This window comes from Gambusia affinis, linkage group LG04 (genome assembly GCF_019740435.1).
Source record: "Gambusia affinis linkage group LG04, SWU_Gaff_1.0, whole genome shotgun sequence".
Taxonomy (NCBI): Eukaryota; Metazoa; Chordata; class Actinopteri; order Cyprinodontiformes; family Poeciliidae; genus Gambusia; species Gambusia affinis.
In genome coordinates this window covers 9,660,510-9,687,738 of record NC_057871.1, presented here as the reverse complement: position 1 = coordinate 9,687,738, position 27,229 = coordinate 9,660,510, and positions in this window count along the sequence as shown.

Sequence of the window (27,229 nt, the reverse complement as noted above, 5' to 3'; positions counted from 1 at the left end):
GTGGAAGTGCTGAAGTTGTCAGGGTTTTTCAACGTTACTTGCAGCTTTAATTGCAAGTTGTATTTACTTATATTTTACACAAGAACATAAAACCAAGTCCTGTTGTTTCTCATACTGTCTTCTAGATTATGTTTTACCTCTTTTTGATACAGCATTGTTGCAATTGTGCTCACAAGTAGAGATGCAAGTAGCCCATTAGGGAAAGCCCTTTCTCAATTTTTTTTTTTTTTTTGTCTCAGTGGCAAGACAAAGTTATTGCTTGTCCTGAAGGAAAAATAAACCTGGCTGCAATCACAAGAGACAAATGGAGAACAATGACCAAGTCATGTGGCTAGCTCGAAGTATGTGGAGGATGGATGTGATTGTTTTTGTTTATTTGTTTTCTGCTCTGCCCGTCCTCCTCACAGCTGTCAGCTTGACTGTCTGGGGGTGGCAGTTTACCTCAGTATATTTGGAGTCTTGGGTTGTTGTTTGGATATGAATCATGAATCCTCTTCTCATTCCCTCCAGGAGATGCTGAGTGCCAGTTGCTATGGCTACACAACATCTCGGCTCAGAGAGAAACCTTCTGAGAAAATTCAGACCGCTCAGATGTTTTTTTTTTTGTTTTTTTTTTCACCCCTCTTGCTCTCGTTGCTGCTTTACTTGTTAGCTTATCCAAGCTTGTGAATAAAACCTTTTATTAAGCTGTGAATGTTGAGGGCTTGGGTACAAGGTTGAGTGGTTAATATTTTAAAAGTTTTCTTCTCTGTTTTATGAGTCCCAATTTCATCAAACTGAGACAGAGCTGCTTTTAGTGAGTCAGGTTGAAAGGTCAAAGACAAGGTAGATCTGGGTAGTGCAAATTTATAAAAGCATTAAACAGGTGATTGGATTTAGAAAAATGTCTTATATTTTATTAAAATTCCAGAGTCTTAGCTGTCTACGAGCTCTTTGTCTAAAACATTGAATGTCAATGAGAAAATTATTTTACTTTTCTTTTTCAAGCTTTTTTTTATGGCGACAATGCGCCCATTGTGCTCAATGATAAAACTTAGCGAGCTGCAGAGGTGGGTTTTAACAGCAGCTTGCTTGACTAGAAGGTAATTGCTGTACAGTAATTTTGCAATATGTTCTTTTTCATGAGGATTCTTTGCACCAAGATTGTCAGACTTACTAAAATGAATGAACCAGTGCGTGTTTAGATTTTTGTTATAAATGAAGGTTAATTGAAAAACACTTCTTTTTGTTTTAGTATAAATTGTAAATTAGGTAAAAAGCAAAGCCTGTGATGTATTTTTAACCTTAACAAAGTTGTTCCTCTTATCCTGATGCATTTAAACTAAAAATGTTGGGAAATATTCTGAAATGCTCAAGAAATTTTCATGGAGAAAGAAATATATCTTTAGCACCACAAGTGCAGGTACAGGAGATTTGGCTCACATCAGTCAGTGAACACATCAATACTGATACACACAACAACCAGAAGAAAACAAAAAGTTTGACTCAGTAGTTTTAGATGAATGCATTTGGTTGCAGAGGTGATGTTGAAATTTTGAGGCATGGAAACTTACTGTAGCACATAAAATATTCTAGTTTGTCTCAGTATTTCCAGTAAAATAGGTTTTTGATTCAAATAATTGTACACTGTTGATGTTTCATATCATAACATCCAATGAGCAGATATCTTAATGCTGTAACACAAGAAGAGGCAGATAGGTTTGGGGAAATAGTTATAATTAATAATTATACTAGCCCTCATTGCAATCTAGGTATGCGGCACACCACCTCCTGAATACAGTATACATGGAACATGCATGGGAGTGCTGAGCAGAAAACACAACTGATGTCACTCATGTCAGCTAAGAACAGGAAACCATGAGGCCACAGATTTCTCAGGCTCAACTAAATGGGATAATGTCAAATATTAGCCATAGCATTCAGACAGTGGGGTCAGAAGAGTGAGTGAACGACAGAACGCATGGATTCCTCCTGCCATGTATCATTGTTCAGGCTACTGATGGTGAAATGATGTAGAGGATATTTTCTTAACCTAGAAAATGTGCTTAACACTGTTTAAACCTCTCAGCCTACCTAGGTTTCTAACCATAATTCCCTTAAAGTCACACTGCATGTATCTCGTAATCTCTTGAATTTAAATAGTCTCAAACTGGTTTCTTGAAAATATCAGTGGGTGGACAGAAGGCAGATTTCAACATAGCACAACAGGGATGTGCTAAACCTGATGAACATCCATGAAGACAATTCCTCTGAGTCAATTTCATGTCAATTTGAACCTCGTCGAGTCTTTGAAACAAAGAATGTTTCAGATCCAGTAGGGAGTCAAACTCAATACTAGCAAGGTGTAATAAAGAGACTGAAAAGTGCATTTTGCTTGCATGTGCTACAGTATTATTTTATAATATATATATTTCTAAATAATTGTCAAGAATTTCAAACCATAATGGGTTAAAACAAGAGGACTTCAGCCAGCTTTTCTGCATAAAGAAGCTGTGAAATGCCTGGTACGCTTGCAGAAATCTCAGAGTTGGCATAATGACATCTTAAATTTAAAAAGTGAGAAGATCTCAGCACCTGAAAGCCAGAAAATATACTGATGGAAGAAGCAAAGCCTCATTGCACAAATTTCTAAAATGCAGGTGATGCACTTACATGCCAACCGAAAGGGCTTCACAGCATGAGTCTGAATGTACAGATGAAAGGAAAATGAGGGAGAAAGCTGAGAGCACTTTAGAAGAGCAACAACTTGAAGTAAGTGTAGGTATTGATACTCTGTCTCAAGCAAAGATTCTGCCAGAGGACCCAGAACATGTAAGGACAAGAAGGAGAAAACGCTTTAAGATATGATTTGGAGAAACTGAAACTGCAGCTCAAAATTAAAAAAGCTGAAATTGAGAGGAAGACAACTGTTTATGATGGGTCAGGAAAAAAAATACAGAACATTGAAATACTCCAACAAAAGTATGGAAGGAAGAACACTGAGAAGTGAAAATAGCTGCGGAAGTATGAAAAGTATCTGAGTGAACAAGCAGAGACTGTGACAAAATACAGAAACAGCTGTGATGAAGATGGAGGAGGACCTGTATCATGAAAGGTGACTGTGGCTGTGACTGTTCTTTCTAAGAGACAGCAACAACATTTCTAGAAAGGAAATCAAAGTCTAATGAACGAAAATGAAAATATGAAACAGCTCACAGACCTTTTACAAATAATCCCCACAAAAGGGCAGTATTTTGTAAAATTGACTGTTTTAACTTTACAAAGTGTTATAATGTTATCACGTCATACCTGGACTGTTGCAAAATGGCTGTGTGGAGCTGGCACCGCCTTTGAGGGTGCAGCTTTGTGCATGCAAACCTGTGAATAGATTTGTTTTTTTTTCATAGTTAAATGTGTAAAACTATCGAACAAATCTTAATCTCAGACAAGGACACCCTCTGTGGATGGAACACAGACATATTTAGAACCAACGTCTTCATGACAGTTAATGCGTTAAAACATGGATTTTACTTTTTAAAGTAATAGAAAAGCCATCAGAACCAACTCTAACCTAAAAAACAGGCACCTCCTTTCTAATCATTAGTTAACTGTAATTAAGAAAATAATTAAATAGAACCTACACTAAAAAGGAGTACACAAAAGATCTAAAAAGCATTATTTTAAGCCATCTAAAGAAAGTCAACAACAAATGAAAATCAAAATTATTTTCATCAATGAGTTTCAAAGCCATTCATAAAGTTTATTTTAGATCATTCTGTGATACATGCATGTTTAAAACACCTAGAAATTACCTGAAGGTTGGCTGAAGTCGTTGTCACTGTCTGTGTCACACTCCTGATGGGTCTCAGGCAGTGATAAACCCATAACCATTATGATCTGAAAGGGTCTTGCCCAATTGCTGAACAAGTGTGATGAAGTACAAAGTAAAGACTTCCCAGCGGCTTTTCAGTTCGTGTGTGAACAGAGACTTGGTATCACTTTCCAGAGCTTGGGGCAATGCACAACAACTTTACTAGTATTTTATGCACTGAGTGCATTTGGATAGCATATATATGGCAGATAAGGATTTTTCCATTCTAATATAATTTTATTCTGTACTGATTCAGACCTAATAAAATACCCAAGATCAAATTCCAGACCTTTTCATTCTGCAAAGGAACCCTGAGCTCTGCTATAGTAGCATCAGGAAGCATCTTCTTCTCCAGCCACTCCAGCTCCCCCACCCATGTTTGACCTAAAAAGTGAATCCTGATATCTGTGACAATGAAGCTACCAATCTTTAACAACAGTTTCTAGCAGTTTTTATTACACAAGCTTGCTCTGCAGTGAACAAAACACACCTGCAAGGTAGAACATTACCTGTGTTTTCTTTTTTTTTTTTTTTAAATAAAGAAATGAAATCTTTGCAGATATTTTGAGCAGATTTGTAATTTCTGATTTGATGAGATTTGCTGTTATTAAGGAAACATCTAAGATCACAGCCTTGAAAGTTTTGGCCTTACGATAGCAATGTGTGCCTTAATTCTGAGGAACAAACATTTACAAACTTGAGCCTTCGTGTCGTTATTTGCATGGATCACAGTTATTTGAATAGAACCAGCATGTGGGCTGAGCTGGCACAGTCGATTTTATTGACAATAATCTACAGATATCTGTGTGAGAAGGAGTTCTGTAAATGTTGGCGTTTACACAGGAAATTGAAGAAGCATCATTAGACATTCATTATTAATAAATCTTTGCTAGCATGATGATCTGCTTTGATGAATATGCCTAATTGAAACATGGGTAATTAATTTCCACTGAGGTTATAGGCAAAAACATATCCCACATACACACATAAACACGCAGTGACTCTGTATTGCCCGTTGCTCTCTAAAAAGCATTTTATCTTTAAAAAAAAAAAGGCATGACGGCAATATGTAAAAATGGGATGCATATTTTGTTGCTCTTGTGGAATCCAATGGAATTAAGACGCTATGAGACTCTAAAGTAAACATGAAGACATTATTGTGAGACAACACATTTTTCATTTAACAACTAATCTGAAATTTAAATGTAATTTAAGAACCATTCAAATGTATAAGTCACAATTCACCTTGCGAAATTAAAAACTTGGCAACATGCTCATAGAATGAAATTCAGACAGTTTCTGTGTCTGTGCAGAGAAGTTGGGAGGATATTGTAAGCTTCTCTGCATCAATAACTATGCATGTTTTGATGAATTGTTGCTTTGCCTCACTCTCCTCCTGTCACTACAGTAGTATATGTTGTGGATGTTCAACCCATGCAGGAAAAAGATTATAACCAGTATGCTTGCTGTGGCCTCCAAAGACTCTCCATTTTGTATCTGCTGCCTCTTTACAAATCACTGATGCGTGAAGTACCCACTTATACAACAGGGAGGGTGGCTTGTCAGGGGGGTAGGCTGCATATGTTGCGTGGAGGAATGGAGGTTGTTGTACTGTTCAAATAAATGTTTCCACGGCAACCACATGCTCCATTAGTCCCCTTATCAAAACTCAGGGATAAAGAACCCCAATTTCCCCTCTGTCTCATGAACAGGTGCATGCAATTTTTAGTCAGATCTGTCAGTAAGATTTAAACTTTGGTTAGCAATTGCACAGTGTTACCCAAGGACATAGGCTCACTTGACCGACTGAACAGAGATTCTTAGGCAAGGGTAGTAATGGATGATGTATTACAAAGCATTGCTAGGAAAAAGGAGATGTTCAAAAAAGGATGCGAGCTCCAGCTTTTATGATTCTTTACAAGACCTGGTTCTAGAACAAGTTCTGTTATGCCATGGACTCCACTGGGTCCATGGAATAACACTATAAGTATATTTTTGAAACTTAATGATCTTGTCATTTTGTTGAAAACTGTGCTTTTTCTGCATCAGTTTCCACAAATAACAAACATATGATAGAAGAAAATGTATTTATGCTTGTTTTTCAAAAGTCTGTTTTTCTACCTTAAAATAGATGAATAAGAATGATTCTTTAAAAAAATAACAATACATTTTTAAGGGCATTGACCTGATTGTATTGAACAATCTTTAAGTTGATCTTTTTAAAATATTATGTAATGAGTCTTAAATTAGTTGCATGTGGCTAGATTGAGGACAAAAATGGATTGTAAATACAGAAGACCCCTGCACTAGGTGTTTCCTTATAATCATTGTCAATGGAGATGATAAAAACTATTGGTACAATGAGTCAATGTCTTCTTCCATTTTGTGGATAAAGTTGTGGGAATGAAGGTCCCTTGGGCTCAATGGAAACTCCCGTTATACTTTCTCGTATCTCCTTTATCTCCTGATGAACTCTGAATGTTTTCCAGAGGTGAATCAATATAGTCAGTAGGTTGACTCTCTGTTTCTCTAGACTGTTGAACTCCTTCTGCCTTCACAGACCCTCAGTTGACTGCCCTGCTACAGCTGGACTACTACTAACAGCTTACTCATCCACATCTTACCTGCCTGCCCACTCTCCTTCCTCTGCACCTCGTAGAAATGGAATCCCCGCTGTTTGACCTCCAAACCTGAAAACAAGGATAGAGCAAGTTTGCTTTTGATTTTATTCTCATATGTATAAAGGAGTTTCTCATCTCTGAGCTAATGCCTCTCTCCTCTTCCTCCTCCTCAGACAAGAGACGCCAATAAACCCATTCAGTTCTTTAAACAACCTGTTTTTCAACTCTTCTGGGACTGTGTTGTCAGTAAATTACATACTTCATGAAACTTCCCCTACTGCAAAAACACAGGGACTAAAAGTAACAATGTATCCATGCCTCATAGTTCTATCAAAAATGGGAAATAATTTGTTTTTGCTCTGTTATGACTCATAGGCTTCCTATAATTCCTAGGTAAGGCTGTTGGGTTCTGGCAACTGTTTATATATATCTTTTAAAAAGTTGTTGAGTTGCACCTTGGGTGGGTTTCAAAAAGCCTTGTTGGCCCAAAGGCTTAACAAAACACTGTAATATTGGAAAAAGCTGCAGGAACAGCTCTGTTGCCTAATTTTAGGACAAGGGCAATGTTATGGTGAAAAAAGCTAACAGAATCTGTTGTCCTATGTTGTGGGTGTAGCACAGTTGATGTTGTTGCCAAATTGCTAAAGATTTCTCATTCAGTTTTTAAAAATAGATACATGTATTTGTCCAATGGAAACTTCACATGGTCAGCCAGCAGAATAACAACACCTATTCTTAAACTAATAGAAAAAGAATCAAAAACTAAACATGGATTAGATGTAAAGAATTGTGAAGCCATTGGTATCAATTTTCAAAGAATTAGGTTATATCTCCTTTCAAATTGAGTGAGAACATACAATATTTTTGATTTATCATTTGGTCACCAACGCCAGCCAGTTAAAGAAACAGGAGATATTGTACATTTAAATGTGCGTCCATCACTTGATAAAAATGAACATGACTAAAATAAGGATTATCTTTTTAAAAACTTTAAATCTGGATTTTAAATGTGATCACTAACATAATCTTTCTCAAGTGCTCTTGATCATGACTGCTAAAAAGCCATGGATAGCTGATTGGCCATGTGATTGACCACATTCAGAGTAGTCTTATTAAACTTTCATCACCTCCATCCTACTGATGTATGTCTGCCTTTTATTCCAGTGGCATAGAAAAATTACCATCTGGCATAGGAAAATAACCAGTGAACACAGTTTGTTAGAGCCGGTTAAGCCATGCAGTCACACATGTTTTGAACATTAAAGAATCCATCCTGAGCGCCTCACCTCTAGCATGTCATGGAAAACACATTTGTGCCCAGAACTGACACAACTGCCATCCAATAATCTGACCAATGACCTAATAATAAAATAACTCTAGCTCACATGACACGATGTTCGATGCACCTGCTGAATGTTTTTAACTGAAAGTGAAACTAAGCAAAACCACATTTGGGATCAGTTTGCTAGCCATCATTACCACATGCCAACAAACATATTACAATGGTGAAAATACATAACATCTTGAAATAAAAAATTACAGTTTGTGAAATATTGCTTTTGGAGTAGGAATTTTATGTGAGGAAATATATGTGTTTCCTGCCTATGAGCTTTTGGGAGACCTTAATTGTTGCTTTGTATCCTTACTCTCTTTTTGGCATTCTAAAAATTTTAACTCATGTATAAATGACAATACATACTTATGTTTATTTTACGATAGAGACACAAGACTCTGCTAAAGAGTAATAGCCTAATAATGGTAAAATAATGCATGATGGCAGAGCACAAATGTGGTCCAGGCAGTAACAGCTGGGCTGTATCAGTATATCTAATGTTCCATCAATTTCTGTGAGTCACCTTTCTCTTTGTGCATTTAATGAGTTAGCACAGGTGGGCAACAACTCTCACAGAGGATTTCATTAGGATTGCTTATACAGCAATTAAACACTGGCTTTAACTGATGATTTTACATTCCACAAAGTGACTTTTTGACCTCAACATAAAATGCATTTCTTAAAGAAAACTTAAATAAATAAAACAAAATACATAGAGCTTAGATAAAATTGTGCTTTGAGAAACTAGTAAATTGAAAATTTGTCTCTCTCACACTCATGCACAGCCTGAAACACATGCATCCAAAGCATTATCATAAATAGGTACACACAAACATAAATACACAAGCTCATAGTGTGAGCCCAGAATCTGCAGACTGACTGATGGCTCAAAGATCTGCTGCGCCAAGCTTCAAATATTTATCACAGACTCTTGTGGTCTCTCATCTGCTGCCACATGTTCATCGACCCAATGGCCCTGCTGTCTCAGTGTGCATGTCTATGTGTGTGTTTGTGTGGCCTTGCATTTGGCACATTACAAGGCCCGTTTTCCAACACATGCTATGTTTTGAAGACCCACTGGAAGTCAACTCAAAGTTCTCAGTTTGGAAGGAAGTACAAGGATGTGTGTATGTGTCATTAAATACACAAACAGAAAGGGGTTTAATACTTTTTTGTATTAGCTTGTGTCCTTGATTTATGAAACTAGAGCCTGAAATTTCACAACTTTTTAAAATTTTTTATTATTATTTTTTCCATTTTCAATTTCAACAAGTTATTTTAGGGTCAAAGTCAAAAACGTACCCAAACTGAAAACAGTAACACACACTACAGGAGACTTACTCTCACACTGCGTCTTTGCAGAGCTGCTTCTGTACTTGTAGAATTTCATTGCTAAAACTCATGACAACCTAAAGTTACTCCTCAGTTTTCAATACAGGCTGCAAAGTGGCTTAGGTTGTCAGCACTGTTTGCACAAAGCAAGAGGGTCATTGATTATGTGCATTGGCAATGCATTTTTCCAAACCATGCTTGTTTGTTTATTTAATACCAGTCTGCAACTGGACTAGGATTTTAAATGATTAAGAGTAAAGTATTAAATAGGAGAGCAAAGATACCTTTACATCAGTGGACAATAAGATATGCAATACTAGTTTTACAAAATCAGAAGAGAGATAATAGATATGTATTTATTCATTGTGCCATACACATTTGTGAATTATGTTGTGCACTTACAAATGTTGTAGACTTGTGGATCTTATTGTACACATACACATATTGTGCTAAGCTTTGTTTTGAGAGTAATTTAGGTCCATAAAACTTTATTTACAATCTGATTGGTGATGTTACAGCAGCAAGTTCTATATCTAAAAGCTTATACCTTTCAGATATTTTGTTCAAGTGTGTCCATTCTCTGATGGCCATAGGCATGCACATGTATATGAAAATAGCATGTGGACAGCAGGAGGCCGTTTTGGTGCCTCTGCTTCAGCACTAGCTTTAGGGGCTCCATGTTGGTGGAAGCCTGTGGGTCCAACATCTGCTCACCGTTGGTGGGAGACAAGCAGCGAGCGATCATTACAGCCCATTTCTCTCATCTCCTCCCCACTCACACCACGCCATTTCCCATCTTTTTAATCTTTCTCCTTTCCCACTTTTTCTGTAATCCTCCTCATTGCGTTATCCACCTTTGTCCCTCAAGTTCTGTCTTCATGATTTATCTTTTCCTTGCTTATGAGCTCCTGTATATATGTATATATATATATATATATATATATATATATATATATATATATATATATAAGTATAAAGAGAGATGAAAAGGTCTTGTAAGGTGGCATTAAAAAGAATGATATTGCTTCAGGTGTTTCAGAGGGCAGGCTATCTAGCACGTATGAGATAAGACGTTTCTGGTTTGAATTATAGACTAAAATATTCTCTAAAAGAGAGAATTTCTATGATTTTTCTTTTTCATCAGTGATGCCAATAAAATAACCTGTTTTTTACTGGCATGCTGTAAAATTAAAAGCATTTACATTCCAACAGTATCATCACAGAAAACTGAATGATGCTTTTAACACATTTTATATGCAGAAAAAACTACCTGAACCAACCATTGAGGTTCAGGCTCTGGTCTGAACCTCAACTAAAAGTTCAGTTGTTTTAGGTGTGTTTCTGTGTCTCAAGGACACCTGCAGGACAGTGGGCCCTGACTACTAGGGTTGTTTCCTAAACCAGAGTAAAAATGGGTAAATGCAAAAGCACACCAGATTTTCTGCAAGAACAATCAATGTATTAGTTTCCTCCTACTTCAAAATCATCCAACACTTTATGTTACTGACATGAAATTTCTTTTAAATTTGTTGTAGTAATGTGAAAAAATTTTGTAAAGTTTACGGGATGTGAATACTTTAGCATGTTTGAAGAAACACGTACTTGAACAAATGAGACGACTTTGACTCAACATGTTTTTATATCCTGTGATGGACTGGCAAAATGTCCAGGGTATAAACTGCCCAACGGGAGACCCTGGAAGGATAAGACTGTTAGATAATGAATGTTTTTATAAGTGGGCATTATTTTTGGCATAATGCAGAAACAGGAAGTGTCAGCTGGTATGAAAAAAAATTAATGCTGCACATTATCAGAGCAAAAGTCAGTGATTTGGACATAAATTAAAGACAAGTCCATTAAAAGAAAAAGCTGAGCTGTTGATGAAATTTGTTGCTGATGTAGGGCCGGCAGTAAAGCTACGTGTGTTTTTAAAGTTTCTCAGTTCCTGTGGTGTAAACACAGCAGTGTTGGAAAGAAATGCGAAAACAAATTGTTTATGAGGAAGCTACACAGAGTCTATCTTTGAACTTCTTAAAGCCTCATCTTCCCCAGTGTCCATCTGGCAACTCATTCATTTTTAATCTGGCCCCTCATTTCACATCCAATACACAAAAAATACTTTAACTGTGCTGTCATTTATATCACTGCATATATTGCCACTTCTGCTGAAATGATGGGAAGCCTGAAAGACAAAACTGCCAAAAACATGCCAGGCTGAATTTGGACAGCAAGATCTAGATTTACTCCACTTATCTGAAGCCATCCACTTCTAAAACTAAAGTAAATCATGTAAATTAAGAACTATGCTTGCCAAACTGTCAGACATATAGAAATGTCTCACATGAAGCACATAAGCACAGAGGACAGTTAACAGTTTCTCAGATTTCTATGCATTTATTTCAAGATATTATGGTGACCTCTAACATTTGTGTATTTTACATGTGCATTAAACAATTAACACACATGTAACATCTCAGCCAAACATCATGGCAGATCACAAATGATCTGCGATGATGTTTGGCTGTGATGTTACAGCTTCTAAAAGGGAGACAATGGTATGCCTGACAAGTATTGTTACAACTATCTAATATAATAAATAATAATAATAATAATAATAATAATAATAATAATAATAATAATAATAATAATAATAATAATAACAATAATAATAATAATAATAATAATAATAATAATAATAATAATAATAATAATAATAATAATAATAATAATAATAATAATAATAATAATAATAATAATAATACAAAACATTTTTACCATGAGGTTTGGACAGTCACTCGTTTTGCATTGTAGCTCTGCTTCCTGTCTGTGTTTTGTACCAGAAACACACAACACAGGTTTTCATGTGTTAAATTCAATGCTGTTAATTAATCCAAATTTATATGTAAAAGTCCAATACAAATATACCTATATATTCAATATTTGAATTTTGAAGACCTCAGACTGTCTGCCAACAAACTCAGCAAAAGTCCCACTTGAAGTTGGAGAGTCCACCAACACAAATCAGCAACAACTTAGATCTGAGAAAGTCACACCTACACACCACAGATCCTTGGGGGCTGAGATTTAGCATACGAAAGTGAAATGTTTAAACTCCATTTCTAGAACTAGGAACTGTACTCTTCACACTGGAGCATAACTGGTAATGTTGGTTGATTATGCATCAAATTCCATTTGGCTCAATCTTTAATTTGAATTTAAATAAAGACATTGCGTGATGTGTGGGGGATTTTGGACTGTATGCTTTTTTATTCATTCTCTAGGATGTTTGATGTTAAGTGATGCAAATAGCCAGGTGTAAATTTAATTCATGTTGCTGTTTATGTAAAGAACAAGAAACAGAACAAATTCATTCTTTTTCCCATAATATCAAAGTTTTGAATGGTTTGTAAACACGAGTGTCTCAGCATTTCCACTGAGTTTCTGTATTTTTAGACCCAAAGATCATTTGCTGCATTGTGCAGACCTCCTTCTGTTTTGTTAGCTGCTTCCTTCATGCTGACTTCCCACACATCTTAATGGCATGACATTAATTAAGAATCCAGTTCTTGCAGACATTTCAAATTTTATCGGACTTATGATTGATAGACGATAGATGATTCAGTGTTCTTAATGTAGAACACTGAATTCTATTCACCATATTCTTTTTCTGATTATCGTGTCCTGATAGTTTGCAACAAATATCTCTGAACTATGAATAAAGACAGAATCTTAAATTATCTTCAGAAAATTTACAAACTAATTGCTGTAATAAAAAACACTTATCAGTTCAGTGTATTATGACAGTATAATGAATGTTAATTATGACTAAATATAAAACTAAAACCCTGTTATACAGAGGAATGACATACAGTTCTATAACAAAACAAACCAGGATCTTTTTGTTTCAAGACACTGTGCAATATAAAAAATGTAAGATAAAATGAGAAAGAAAAATTTCATTGTGAAGTGAAGTGAAAGAAGTTAAGTTAAAATTGTGTCTATATTTATTGAAAAATAATAAAAATGCTACAAACAATAATGTACATATAACTAAAACATGTCCACGTCTGAAACAATACCTTGCTCCCCTCTGTTTTTTTATCTGATTTGTTTAAGATTTTATTTTCATGCTGTCTCTTACATTCATCCCTCTGACACCCACATAGCAGCACACTCTTCCTCCCACTGTGAATTAGCCGTACTATACCCCATATATTTACTGCATCGTTAGAGAGAGAAGAAGAGAAGATAGGTACAGCGAGAGGATTCAGGTAAGAACGACTGAACGCCTACAGTTTAAGCATTCAGAGAAGCACCACATAAGCTGAGATCCTAACACCCACATCCCATCTGTCACATGTGAACCTTACACAGTTTTCCCTGGATATGATACTTTTTCTAATCGTTTCCAGGTAGATATTTGCTGCACCGTGACCAGAGAGGCACACCAGCCCTTTTTTCAAAGCGTTTAAAAATCTGAGTGTGGTCTTTGCTGTTGTTTTTATCCTAACACTGTTAGGATAAAAACATATAGTTAGGAAAATATGATGGAGCAATGATTTCTAACATGGCTTTTTTGTTGCAAAACAATTACTCCAGTTGAAGTGAAAATAATAATAATAAAAAAATCAAAGTGACTAAAATCTGTAAACAAAATTTTTTGAGCATGTTTTACTTTTATTTTATAAAAAGGTGTAATCCTTTTTTTATGTTGGCGTTATTAAAATACTGTCTCTTTGTGTTTTCAAAAACAGGACAATTTTCAAAATCTGAGAGTCTCTGCTCATCTTAAAATAATCAAGAAGGTGTCTGACCTGCCTAGATATGTAGGTTTTGAACTTGTGATTGACAAATGTATTCCAGAATCCCCACAAAACAGAAGTAGCCCTTTAGACTAATTGTAAGCTACAAATACCAACTTCACTGTCATCAGTCATCAACAAAATATAGAAAAAAATCTAAAAAATTGTATGGGGTGCAAGTGACAGATAATTTCCTCTTTCCTCTATGTTAGCCATGTTAAGGTATATAGGACACAGATATAATAAAGCATTCTCATTTTACAATAATTATATTATAATAATTATATAATAATGCTTCTTAAAGCAAGAAACTGAAATTCTGAAAATTTAGACAGTAGACTTACCAGTCCATAAATCTTTTTTAAATAAAGGTAGTGAAGTTAATATTAATCATTTGCTTTGAAGTTTGGGTAATTAGGTTTGTTGATGTGGCATTTGTAAAGATCTTGCTTTGAGTTTGTTTTTAAGTATGACCCCAACCACCAGGGTCGTGTTTTAATGAATTAGAACACGATAAAGTAGAACCATATCTGTCCAATAACGTTTAAAAACATGTTTTTATTACCTTCCAAGGTGTTTCAGAACCCCATGACAAAATCTGATCTTATTAAATCATCTGCATGTCGAGAATCAGATTTAAGTCTTACATTTTAATTAGCATTACTACATGAATTTAACTTTTCAAACTTTCAAGCCTTCCTAAAATTTGAACATTTATCGACTTTCACTTTTAAAAAGTTGACAAAAAACTTTTGAACCAAATATTCTTAGCTAACATGTTACTTTTCATTATTGCTTTGGTAAACAAAAATGAAAAGTATATTTGAACAAGGGATACAGCAGCCATCAAACTTTAAATGAGGTGGTCTTTCAGATCAGAGAAAGCATAGTTAAAGAAAGAAGGATGTTCTTCTCCTCTTTATCAGGCTGCAAGCTGAAGACCTTTTCCAAGCTGCAAGAAGTGCATGAAGAGCGGATATTTTACATTCTATTTCCATGAATCATAAAATTTCCCCCAATATCCTGTCTGAGTTGATTTTGCTCTCTTGCTTCTTTGTCTCGCTGTCTCTGTCACAGTAGCATTTCAATACAAAGACTGCATCATTTTATTTACAGAACACAACTTGATTTAAGATGTTCTGGAAATAAAAGCACTTCTAGGACTTCACTTGATTGAAAAATGAACATGTTAAAATTTAAGATTGTATTGGTAAATAGAGAAAATATGTTTTGGCATCATTGCATTGTTGTTTTTCTTATCCAGAAAATGCAGATATGATTCTTAACAACATGCCCTATTCTGGTGAAGTTAAGCAGAAAGTAAAATGTTTTGCTAGACAAATAACTATTTACCAAATCTAGTTTTTAAAATATTTCTTAAAAATACATTTAACTAATATTAGGCTTTGGTAACACTGATTCCCTCATTTCCCACACACCCACAGCCCTGATTCTGACAGTAAATATGTGCTCCTCACCAACATCTGCTGATAAATTAACGAAGGGTCATAAGGGCGAACAATTCAAGACAAAGAAAATAATATTGTTATGGTTTGATGTCAGCCTCATCTGCTGTAATCAGAGAGATTTCACTGCTGTGTCTGAACACTTTCCAGCTCTTTAGTTTGTGCCAGATCATTGGAAACTTCTGCCAGTGGAAGTCCAGTGGTTTTCCCCTCATCTGTTCACCTTGTTACAGTCTTGTTTCTGTGCCTGAGATTTTTACTGCCTTGCCTTGTCTCAGTTTGACTTCAAGCAAGCTTCCGATCTCTGGACACCAAGCTTTTTGTGGGCCCTGACCTCTGAGTTTTGGCCAAATCTTGGAAAATGAATCAGATCTCTGTCTGTTCATGTTTGACCCTTGGCTGTCTCTTGGTTTATCCTCTGGATCCTGAACATACTGCTGACAAATTCTCTTACATGTGTGAACAAATCAAGCCTGTCCTATAGACTCCGATTCCATGTTACCTGCTGTGATGTCCTCACGCTCTCCTGCCACTTCCAGGTTCCTGGTGAGAGTAACTCCAGAGCGCGCAGACTGAAGAGGAAATGCCTGAAGATGGTCGCATCCTTTTGGATCCTTGGGATCCAAAATTCCTGAAGGAGTATTCCGTCCGGATCAAAAACCTCATTCCATTCCTAAAACTTTCATTTTGAATCTTAGATTAGAGTCTTTAAAACCTACCTTTCTGGGTTGATCTTGAAGAGTTTTTCTGACTCCCAGTTAAGATAAATCTTTTCAAAATATGCACTGTGTTTGGCTGAATTGTCAGGTCCTGTCTGGTTCATTACAGTTATGGAATGTAAATTAATTAAATATTTCTGGGCGATGGTGGAACAAAAGTGATGTACCTGCATGAGATCCACATAGGTAACAAGACAACAACAAAAAAACATTCTGTTGTATCTTCAGACGCACAGAAGTGAAATTAATTTCCAATCAATTTCAGCATTTGGTAAAGGAGTTATTTTTGTTTTAATTGTACTGATGGGCTCCTTATTTTTGATTTGACTTTAACCCAACACATTCCCACTACAAAACAGAATGAGGGAATGTGGAGAATTTTAAAGCAGGTTTTTTAAGACAAACTCTTTAATCTGTAAGGAATGATGCAAGCGTTTGGTCAAACCCCTTCCAGCCCAGAGAAATGCAGTTTCCTCATCTCATCTTGCTCACTGTTGGTCTGTGGGAGTGCACGTGCAGCTGTCTCGCAACACTCCTTGGAAGCCAAACATCATGAAACTCCAACACAATCCAATACAGAGAGCAGCTAAGTGGGCAGCAAGAGGAGCAGAAATCATTGGTAAAGATGTATATAAACTCCAGAGGGCAACATTTACAGATCCGTCTCCTGCCAGATGTAAGCTCATGTCCATACAGGATGAATGGCACTAAAGTAAAAGTGGTTTTGCAACATCAGATTGAGTAATTCAAACCAGCAGATGGCATTGAAAGATCAATGGATATCTCAGTTTTATACATCCATGTACTTTGCATAAATGACTTCACAAGTTATAAATATTTTTGGTTAATATCTTTTTACAGGTAAAAAATAAAAATACTGCATGTAAAATTCTGGTATCAAGTTCTCAGCTTGCTTGCGTTTGAGTTTCTAGCTGAAAGTAAACATTTTGACAAGGAGTTTCTCTCTTTCAGCTGATTGGTCAATCACAAATCAAAATTTTTGGATCGATATGCTATATGACTGTGAAATTGTACTTTGAGTTTTTAAGATGTATTTTATTGATTCTCTCCATAATTACCTACACTGTAAAAATGTGCATCGTGTGAAGCCCACGCTCTTGAACTTCACTGTATTTTTTGACAACCTTTCGATCCTGTTTGGGCTTTTGTCAGGTCAAAAGTCAAAATTTTATGTATATCATTGCTTGTACTGAACAAGGTTCAAACAAAATGACTTTGGTGTGTAGGGAAACAGTTTTGAAGAATAAACACAAGATGCTGCATTGCATTTTGTTTTGTTAGTGAGCCGGTGTTTGCACAAGGAATGAAGAAAGTACCTCCCATGGAAAGTGTACGTATTTTAACCAAAGAAGGGTATATTTGATGAAGAAGAGAAATAGTGGGAGTGAAGTGATGCTTAGTAAATAACAGTGAGAAAAAGAGAAGCTGCACCCACACTATACCTCATTAAAGTAATGATCTGGGTGACAACTAATATGCAAGAGTTTTTGACAAATTGTGCATCCCAGTCATATAATAATGAATCCACAATGGTGAAAATGACGCCCTTGCTTCTAAAAGGAGATACGATTCTTTCTTGACATGACCTCTGGCTCAAGTTTCTCCATGACAACCGTGCTGATTGATTCTACTTGCTCGCTGATGCTAATTAAAGCTTTGGGGGTTTTTTGTGAAAAGACACACATGAATACACCTGAATGGTGGTTGGAACAGTGAAGGGGTTTAAATAAGGTGAAGATCCAAACATCAAAAGTAAGCGGTGCAATGTTTTCAGTTGTCAAGAGCCACTTTTTCCCCCCTCGAACCATGCAACATTCAGCAGCATAATTGCATCAGTGAGTGCCCTCTGGAATTTACAAAAATCAACATAATCCTCTGCCGTGTTTGTGCAGGTGTGCATGTATGCACATTGGAGATGAAGTTCTTTTCTTTTTTTTTCACATTAAGCATGATTTACTCTGTGCTATTTCTCCTGACAAATCCCTTTAGGTTGGCTGTTTTATTACCCTCCCTCTCTTTCACCATCCTGCATGCAAACACGCTCACACAGAATGTGCTCAACCACACGCACGAAACATGGCGATAGTTGACTCAGTGATCATCCCTGCTCTTTGGCTCCATCTACACCTGCTCAGTTTACCACCTCCCACACACACCTATGTATACGCACACACACACACACACACACACAAAAAAAAATTGGTAAACACTTGCTGCACTTCCAAGCAGCTCAAACAACTCCCAACTTAGTTCCCATGAGAGCAGCAGTGGGGGAAAGACATAGAAAGAAAGATTAAATGAAAGCACAAAAAATAAGACTACGAAAGCCCTTTGTTCTTATGTTTCTTTCTTTCTTTTTTTTTTTTTTTTTGCTTTCTGCTTTGGCTTGTTTTCCTATCGTTGCACATACTCTACCCCAATTTTTTATCCCTTTTTCTTTTTTTAAATCATGTCTTTCTATCTTTAGAACATCCCATTTTATCTCCTCACTTCCTTTTAAACTTTCCCCTTTCCTGCTTATCCTCAGTGCTTTGGGTCACTGTTTTACTTCCTGGGCAAAGATTCTGTTTACCTCTGGATCTTGAGAGCTTATGCCAAATTCAGCCATTTTGCCCTCTATTTCTCTGGAACCAGCGTGGGCACACAGAGAAAGCTTCTCTACATGGAGATGTCATCCACTCTACATCTGCCTCTGTGGCCTGCTGCCCTATAATACCTATATGGGTGTATGTGTGTGTTTCTTTGCACTCCAGTGCACATGCTAGCCTGTGTGTTCGCTTCGTTGGCTGCCAAACAGTTAGATTTGCTCTTTGAGCATAGAGGTTTTCCCTTTCCAGAACAGTTTGTCCCAGTTTCCTCACTGAGAAACGCTTGTAGCATTTGTGGCAAGCATGACTGCGTGTGTGTGTGTGCTGGCGTGTGTGCGTGTGTGTGCTGAGAGGGGGTGAGGATAGAGCAAGAGAGAGGGACAGAGAGAGAGAGAGAGAGAGAGAGAGAAAATGTGTGTTTGTGTGTGTTGGCAGTTGTGTTCATTTGATTCTCCCCACTTAAAATAACTTTATTGTACAACTTTGTGAAAATGTGTCTTCATGTTTAATGAATGCTTGTTGCAATCAGTGGTGCTATTTGAAAAGTTAGTTGTGCTAACCCTAAATACCCTAAAATACAAATCATAAACATTAGGTCCAGTAAAACTAAAGTGCTATTCCAACCAAGTGTTTACTGGATGCTAATGCTAGGGCACTAAAGAGTTAAATTCAATCATCTTGATGCCTAACTTGTGTCAAAGACGTGTTGCAGCATAGAATTTTGCCAGAAAGAGGATAACTTTCTGTCTTGCACATCTTTCTGCATGATTTTACTGAAGGACTTTCTTCTTTGAAACAAACCTTTCACTCAAGGTTTCAGTTTTACAGTTGTTTATTATTGCTAACTCCGTTGCTGATTTTGTCTAACTGACTTCGGCTTTGGACAGAAAAGAATCAACGTCATTTGCTGCACCACATCATAGATGTATATTGCGAGGAGAGTAAGTGGAACCGCTGCACAAACAGTCTTTGCCCACTTCAAAATAAGAGCATGAGTATAAACATGAAAACTTGAAATAGTTGATAACCAAAACTTCAACACAGATGTGGAACTGTAATCAGATTAAAGCTTACAAAACAGCCAAGTAAATTAAAGCTGTAGGGAAAGTTGAGTTAAATGTTTTCAAAGCGAGTTGAATGTGCTAAAAGAAATATTATCTCCAATATTTGTGAATTTGCACATTAGCGGAAGTGTGCTCATCACTATCTGCAATAATTTTCAAAAGTGATGATAGAATAAGAAATAACTTTAATCAGTTTAGACAAATTACTGCTCAATCAGAAACTGATGAATTCCACCTAGCTGTATGCTTCAGTTTTGGAAGAATTTGAGCAAAATTAAAATAGCACATTAGCTCTGGAATGTTGGTACTTTCATAGTGAAACTTACTCACGGACTGATTTCACAACAAGCAGTCTAGCCTATTTCAGTCAGATAGATAACACAAGTCAAGTTAAAACAGGGTTCCTACAACATTCAGAAAATTCTTTTTATTGTTCCTTTTTATTCTGAATAAGTATGAGAAAAGAAAATTTTGTTTGGAAAATTATTTTCTTGTCCTGACCTTTGTCACTATGCTATTTTGTTTAAAGTTATATCCATCCGTCCACCTGTCCAGAGAACACAGAGAATACTGGAAATATTAATCCTAAAGAGTATGGAATTTTAACATGAAAAATTTGCACGAAGCTTGTTACAAACACAAGACACTATTTGACATACACTAAGTTTATTTTGTGTACTTTAATGATGATGATTCCGTTCTTGTCATGTCAATGAGAGATCAGGCACAGAAGACACAAAGCATTTCTTGCCTATAGATGCAGAAGCTTTCAGAGCAACTCATCATAAATGCTTCTGTGGTTTGGGGACTGTCTGCAAGGCCTGCAATGATGATAGGCTTCAGTCCATACAAATCCATCCCCTGACATTGATATTGTGAAAACCATCCATCTTCTTGCACTCATCTACAGTACCCCATATTATTGTTGTACAGATATGGTCTCTATAGTCATGTTTCAGGATGTGCATGTGTACTTTTCTGAATCAATAAGAACACAGATATGGGACATTGCTTTATTCAGGTACTCATGTGCTGCATGTTTAATAAAATTACTATGAAATTATGCTAATTGTGGTTTAATTATTTTAATTTAATTTATTTTAAGTTAATTTATTTTGTGTGGCTGTTGATCTGCACATCAATCTGGGGCAAACAATAACCAAGCACTAATTTATCTTCATGCACAAAAACAACTGTTTCTCCAACAGTACATTTATATTTACAAGAAATCTGAATTTTGTGGCCAGTTCTCAATTTAGGGTGATTGTAAACCTTTGACTTGGTGACGTTAGACAATTCCAGTTTCCATCTATCTTTAATTGAAAGCAAGATTTTTTTCTGTTTTTCTGCCTGAAAGATCATTAATTATCTATAATAGGACTACAGGTAATTTATGCATAGTAGAGAGAAGCTATGAGAAGACTTAATCATATTGCGAATCAGACAATTATCATTTAATTAACATTTTGTAAATTAGTGTAACTACAAGTAGCAGAATTCTGCTCAACGTGTGTATATTGTGGAGAATGTAGACCTTTCTTTTACACTGACATTCCCAAAACTCTACAGACATTTTCATATCTAGCATGATCCATGACAGAGAAGGCTGAAAGGCCTAAAGAATAAAACAATGAAATTTGCTTGTGGCTGTGCACATCAGAGTACAAAAGTTGCTCACCTGCATGTTGCCAGGATTTTAGGGGTTTTGAATTGCAGTTTTTGATGAATAGTGGTCACTCACCACTGGCAATTACAGGCACAGTGAGTTCAGCACAGAGCACTTTTAAATCTCTGGGAAAGGTACAGGTCAGCAAATTCTAGCAACTTCTTGCTTCTTTACTGGCTGCCTTGTGCTTGTTTTTTTTCTATGATGGTTTATTTCTCGGTTTTCGTCAGATAAACTATGGTAAGCCTGAATACAGTTTAAAAGTAAGGGTTAAAAATTTGCTCTTTAGCCCAATTTTTTGTTGTTGTTGTTGTAAAGACATATATTTTAATGTCCCTTGAAGTTTAGAAAACCCTATTGAAGCATTCAAAAAGTCATTATTGTTTCAGGAACTTGGACACATGCCCAGTGGATATTGTGAAAACCATCCAATCAAACAACAGAAGCAGTGACCAGATTTCCCTTGGGTTTCAGGATATTCAGGATGTGTAGACCTTTATGGCAAAGTTAGAACGTCTCCAACTGCCACCATTAACTTGTTTGCTAGAATGGAGGCCAAGTGAGAATGATTAATTATTGTATGATTAAAGGAGCAATTGATTTTCATGACTCATTTCTGTTATGTTTGAGATTCAGGGACAACATAAGGCAAAATGCATCAAAACTCCTTCAATACAAAACGTAATTAAATGTAATAAGCATGCACAGCGTGTTCAAAGTCAGCTGGAGAACCCTCTGTTGAAGGCTGACTTTGACAGCAGCCCAACAGCTGACCTGCACAATGGGACGTTGTTTCACATCAGTAACCATTGGCCTTGAATACAGAATGATTAGCTGCTAACAGGGCTGCAACAATAACTAAATGTGGAAGGAAACCTCCTTGGCCTGTGTGAACACATCAAAGCAAATCAGACTGCATTCATCAAGTTTCATAAGGTTAATACATATTTAGTTGTACATATTTTCTAGAAGAGACCCTTACCTTGATGACCAAGTTACTGAAGGAACATTATTGTCAGTTTGTTTCCTTGGAAGTCAATTTTACAGGGTCTAGCAAATGTATTCATACACCTTGAAGTCTGCCTCTTTTCCATGTATTTTATAGACATTTTAATGTGATAGATTATTATAGAGTGCTTAATTGTGAAGTGGTAGGAGGAGGATATGAACTTGCTTTACTCTTACATACCTAAATAAAATCCTTATATAGCAAATGATTACCTTTAGTAGTTGTCCAATTTAATAGGCTACCTGTGTGTTCATTGAAGGCAATGGAGATCAAGGAACACAGGAGAGAGGCCAGTGAGAATGTTTTTGAAGTTTAAAACAATCTTAATTTGTAAAACAATATCTCAAGCAACATGTCGTAAAAAACACTGTTCAATCCATCAGTCGATGTAAAACCTGCCTAAACCTATTAGGCATTTTAGATCAATTAGGATAACTAAAATTATTTCTCTTTTCTATTGCTCAATATTAATTTAATAAGAATGATATATTCTTAGAACATTTTTTCAAATTTCAAAGTTTATCTCGTTGTAATCTGTTGATGACAATGACAAATAAGTCTTATCTTATCTCATCTAATCTTATCTTTATACACACTTCAGAGCTTTAACTCTCAGGCAAATGTCTTAATATATTGTAGGGTTAGGGTGTCATATGATCCACAATGTTCTCCTCTTGATCACATCCTTTTCGATTTTGTAGCAAAACACCTCCATGACATAAGGTGTCCCCATTTTTTCTAAATGTAATGCTGGACATTATCACCAAAACATTTTTTTTTTTCATATCGCATATCTTCATAAAAAAAGTAGATTTGTGAATTGTACTCTTGCTATTATTTTACTTCTGGTTAATGGCTTCTTCTTCTCTGAGCGTTCTTCCAGTCAGTTTTGTAACAGGACTCATTTTATTATAGATAATGACACTTATCTTTACACAGAATCTTCGTACAGTCTTTTAATGTTAATTTAGGATTGATAAACATGTGGTAACACCAAATCGGGTTCTTTACTGAGACACAGAACACATCTCCTTCCACATTTCACAGTGAATAATAAGATTCTCCTGTCTCCACCCAAAACACCATGATGGCTGGCAGTGCCATGGGGCTTACACTTGGACATAAGTGCTTGAAGACAAGAATGTGACATCTTTAGGTACATTCAGGCATCTAAAATTTGTACTTGGCTTGCAAAGCCAATGCCATGGCTTTGTCTTTGCAAGCTTTTGGCATTGTTCAAAGGTTGAGTAATCTTTGCGTATTTAAGCAGTGAATGAAATAATAATACAAAAAATATATCTTACTGTCCTGACATGCATAAAATACAAAAATATTTGGTAATTGTAGGTGACCTAAAACTAGAAACATTTAGTTTGATTTGTCATCAATGAGACAAAATGGTCTGACCACTATTTCCTCTGAAAGTCCTCTGTATGAACTTTCACTTATTGCAACTCTATCACATATCTGACTGAAACCATACAGATGATCTTGGATGTCCCCATATAAAAAGTCCTAACCTGAGTCAGCCACGTCAGCAATAACAATATCAGTTGTCCCAATACCTTACTCCAACGCTAATCTAAATCTATGTGCCCCACACAAACACACATGCCCTTAAAAGCACACACTGATAAATTGCATATATGGCAACGACCGAGATGATTCCATATGCCTCTGCTCACCCCCTCCCACAGTCCCGCCATCCCTGAACCTGACCTTCAGTGTTATTAAGAAGCCTTCTCTATTCCTGACACTGGCACAGTTCATCCCTGAAGAAAGCAATTCATCCATTTTCCAATAACTTACCACCCAAGGCAATTATGTCTGTTTCCCTGCCACCTCTCTGCTTCTCAATAAAGTGCTTATAAATGGGGAGGGCAAAGATGTGAATCAAGGAAGTGATTCTGAAAAGATTGCTGGGTGTGTGAGGAAATGAGACAGTGAGAGAGTGAGTCTACCAGAGAGCGAGAGTGATAGTTTTGTTAAGAGATGCGTGAAGATAGCAGAAGTGATATTAAAAAGTAAAAGTCTAAAGCGAGAATGAGTGCGGGCTGCATGGAAGAAGTTGTGAATTTGACATATCTAAAGCTGTATTTTGCTCAGCTGCATTAATACATTGATCAGGCAATGCATGCAGACAGAAGAATGAACAAAATCTTTGGAGGCACCTTCTGTTTATCAACACAGAGCATTACAGTGTTGTTTGTATTTCACTTGGGTACCTGTAAACATGCATAACCTCTGCATTTCTTTTAATGGATAGCATAGAATACTACAGGGTGAATTAGTAACTAGCATTGAACAATATGAGAATACATTATCTGGATACTATCAGAAAAACAGAAGTGTTAATAAATTCAAAAAATTATGCTTCAATTAAAGGTTTTAAAGCAATATTAATACTGTTACATCAAAAAACACATACAGAATTTTTTTCATAATAACTGATCCCTCCTCAATTTTGCCTAGAAACCCTCAAAATAAATAATTTTTTTATTTACGGGAGCATATCCAGTTTCCCTTGATATATTATTACATTGAAAACTTAGAAAAAGCCGTACACTAATGTCAGTATATTTAATCCCACCTGCTTCATGCCATTTATAATTTGTTTTTTGTTGTTTTCTTTTAAGTTGATTGCAAAGCCCAGAAACAGTCACAATGGGCATAATAGATATATATTATGATACATGATACATGATATTCAATTGAAGCAATGTATTGGTATTGGCATTTATTAGTCAGGAAATAGCTATAGGAAAATACTCACCAACAGTTCCTGTATTATGAGAGGTTTTGAAGAAAATGGTAAATAGCCTGTACTTGTGTAGCACTTTATAATGTGTCATTCACATGATGATAGTGGTAAGCTTCACCACTGCCTTGGTGGTACATACAATATCTGCCTTCTGACCACCAGCAGGCCAAATGGATGAACATTTGAGACAGATTAACTGGCAACCGACCGGTTACAGGACAGACTACATCCTGAGCTCAACGACAACAGCTAGGAAAGATTCCTATCTTTGACTGCCCCTGGCTTGCCAAACTGTACAATGCATTAACAGAAGTAGTCCTAATAAATTGTGTTACACAATCTTAAATAATAAGAAATGGTTATTCTTGATTTGAAAAAAAAAAAAACCAACAAAAAAAACTGCACTACCTGAATTTAATAAAATTGAAGGTTAGATTTTTCCAAATGAGTATGTCTGAGATTATGTAGCTGAATAAAGATGAATTAATTTTGGCCTTACCTCCTTTACAAGAGTTGCCACTAACTGTGATTATCATTTAATGTAAAAAATTTAATTATTAACTTTGAATATTGCCCAGCTGAATAAATGAATAAACTGTTATATTTTTTCTAAAGTTTTAAAATGATACTATACTATTGCAAATAAAGAACAATTCATTTCATGAATTTACAAGAGATGCCAATATTGTGGAGTGCACTGTAGTTTAAAATGTCAAGTAAAGGCATCTATTGCCCTTTGCTAGTATAAATTAATCATAAATTCACCCACACATTTTTGTTACTGCTTAGAACCATGGTTTCTAAGCAGTAAAAAAAATCTTGTTAAAAGCCTTTTGTTCACGGTTTTCCATCTCATAGCATGAAAGCTGGGAGCAAATCGGGCAGATTATAAAGGTGTGATCTGCTCAATTCTAACATCTTTCATTTCTTTTGGGTGAGTTTTATAATGAACGATAAACTCTGCTCATAAAATAATTAGAACATTCCCCAAAGCCTAACTTTAACTGATAAACTAGTGTATGCTGTATAATCACCAAGTTATTAGGTTATTAATTAAATCAGAAAGGTAGTTGGGCAATTATAAAAAGAGTTCCTGTTCTAAAAGTTCCCCCCAGTATTTTTCTAAATAGGTTTTAATATAAGCCAAACAGACCTTTTGATGCTGATTTAAATAATTTACTGTTTTGTCCATTTCACTTTCAAAGTTGTATTTGTAAAACATTACAAACAATAGATGACAACTAAAGATCATTTAATTTAAACCTTGAAAAATTATTGGTAAATACACATGGATACAACTGGATCTTTTTTTTTCTTTAACACAAACATGAACCATCACTGTGGAGGACAACAGGATGTCATTAGGAGGTTAAGCTTGTCTCTTCACCACATTCTCCTTCATCTTTGCTTTATAGAACAAAGGAGGCCTCTGATTTAACTGAACAAAAATTAGCTGTTTTAACCTGTCATCACTTTCCTCCCAGTCTTAAAGCGTTATGTGATTTTCTATCACACAACGCTCATTATATTGAATTTCGAAATAAAGTTTAACCAATGAATTAGGATTCAGATTTAGGTTTACAGATCAGTGATGGTCAAATAGATTGCTTTATGAAAGCCAAAATGTTTGTGAAACACTTAGTCTGACAACTTTTGTCAAGTCAAGAAGTATTTTTCTTTTACTAAACAGCAAATAAAAGTTAAAGTAAGTGTTGTCAGAGTAACAACACAGATCTCCTGTTACCTCAGGTGTGCCTCTGATTAGTTGATCGTTCCATCAGGATGACTCCTCTCACTTAATCACACGCTGATGAAGGAAACACATTGCTTTATGTTGTATAAAACAATGTGCTCAACAAATGTCATAAGAAGTGTGTCTACATTAAACATCTGTATGTCAATTCTTTGTTGCAATTAGATAACCAAAGTAATTAAATATGAACCAGTCATATTTAGTTTAGTTGTGTCCTCCGTGTTACAGGGCTTCCGATTAGGGT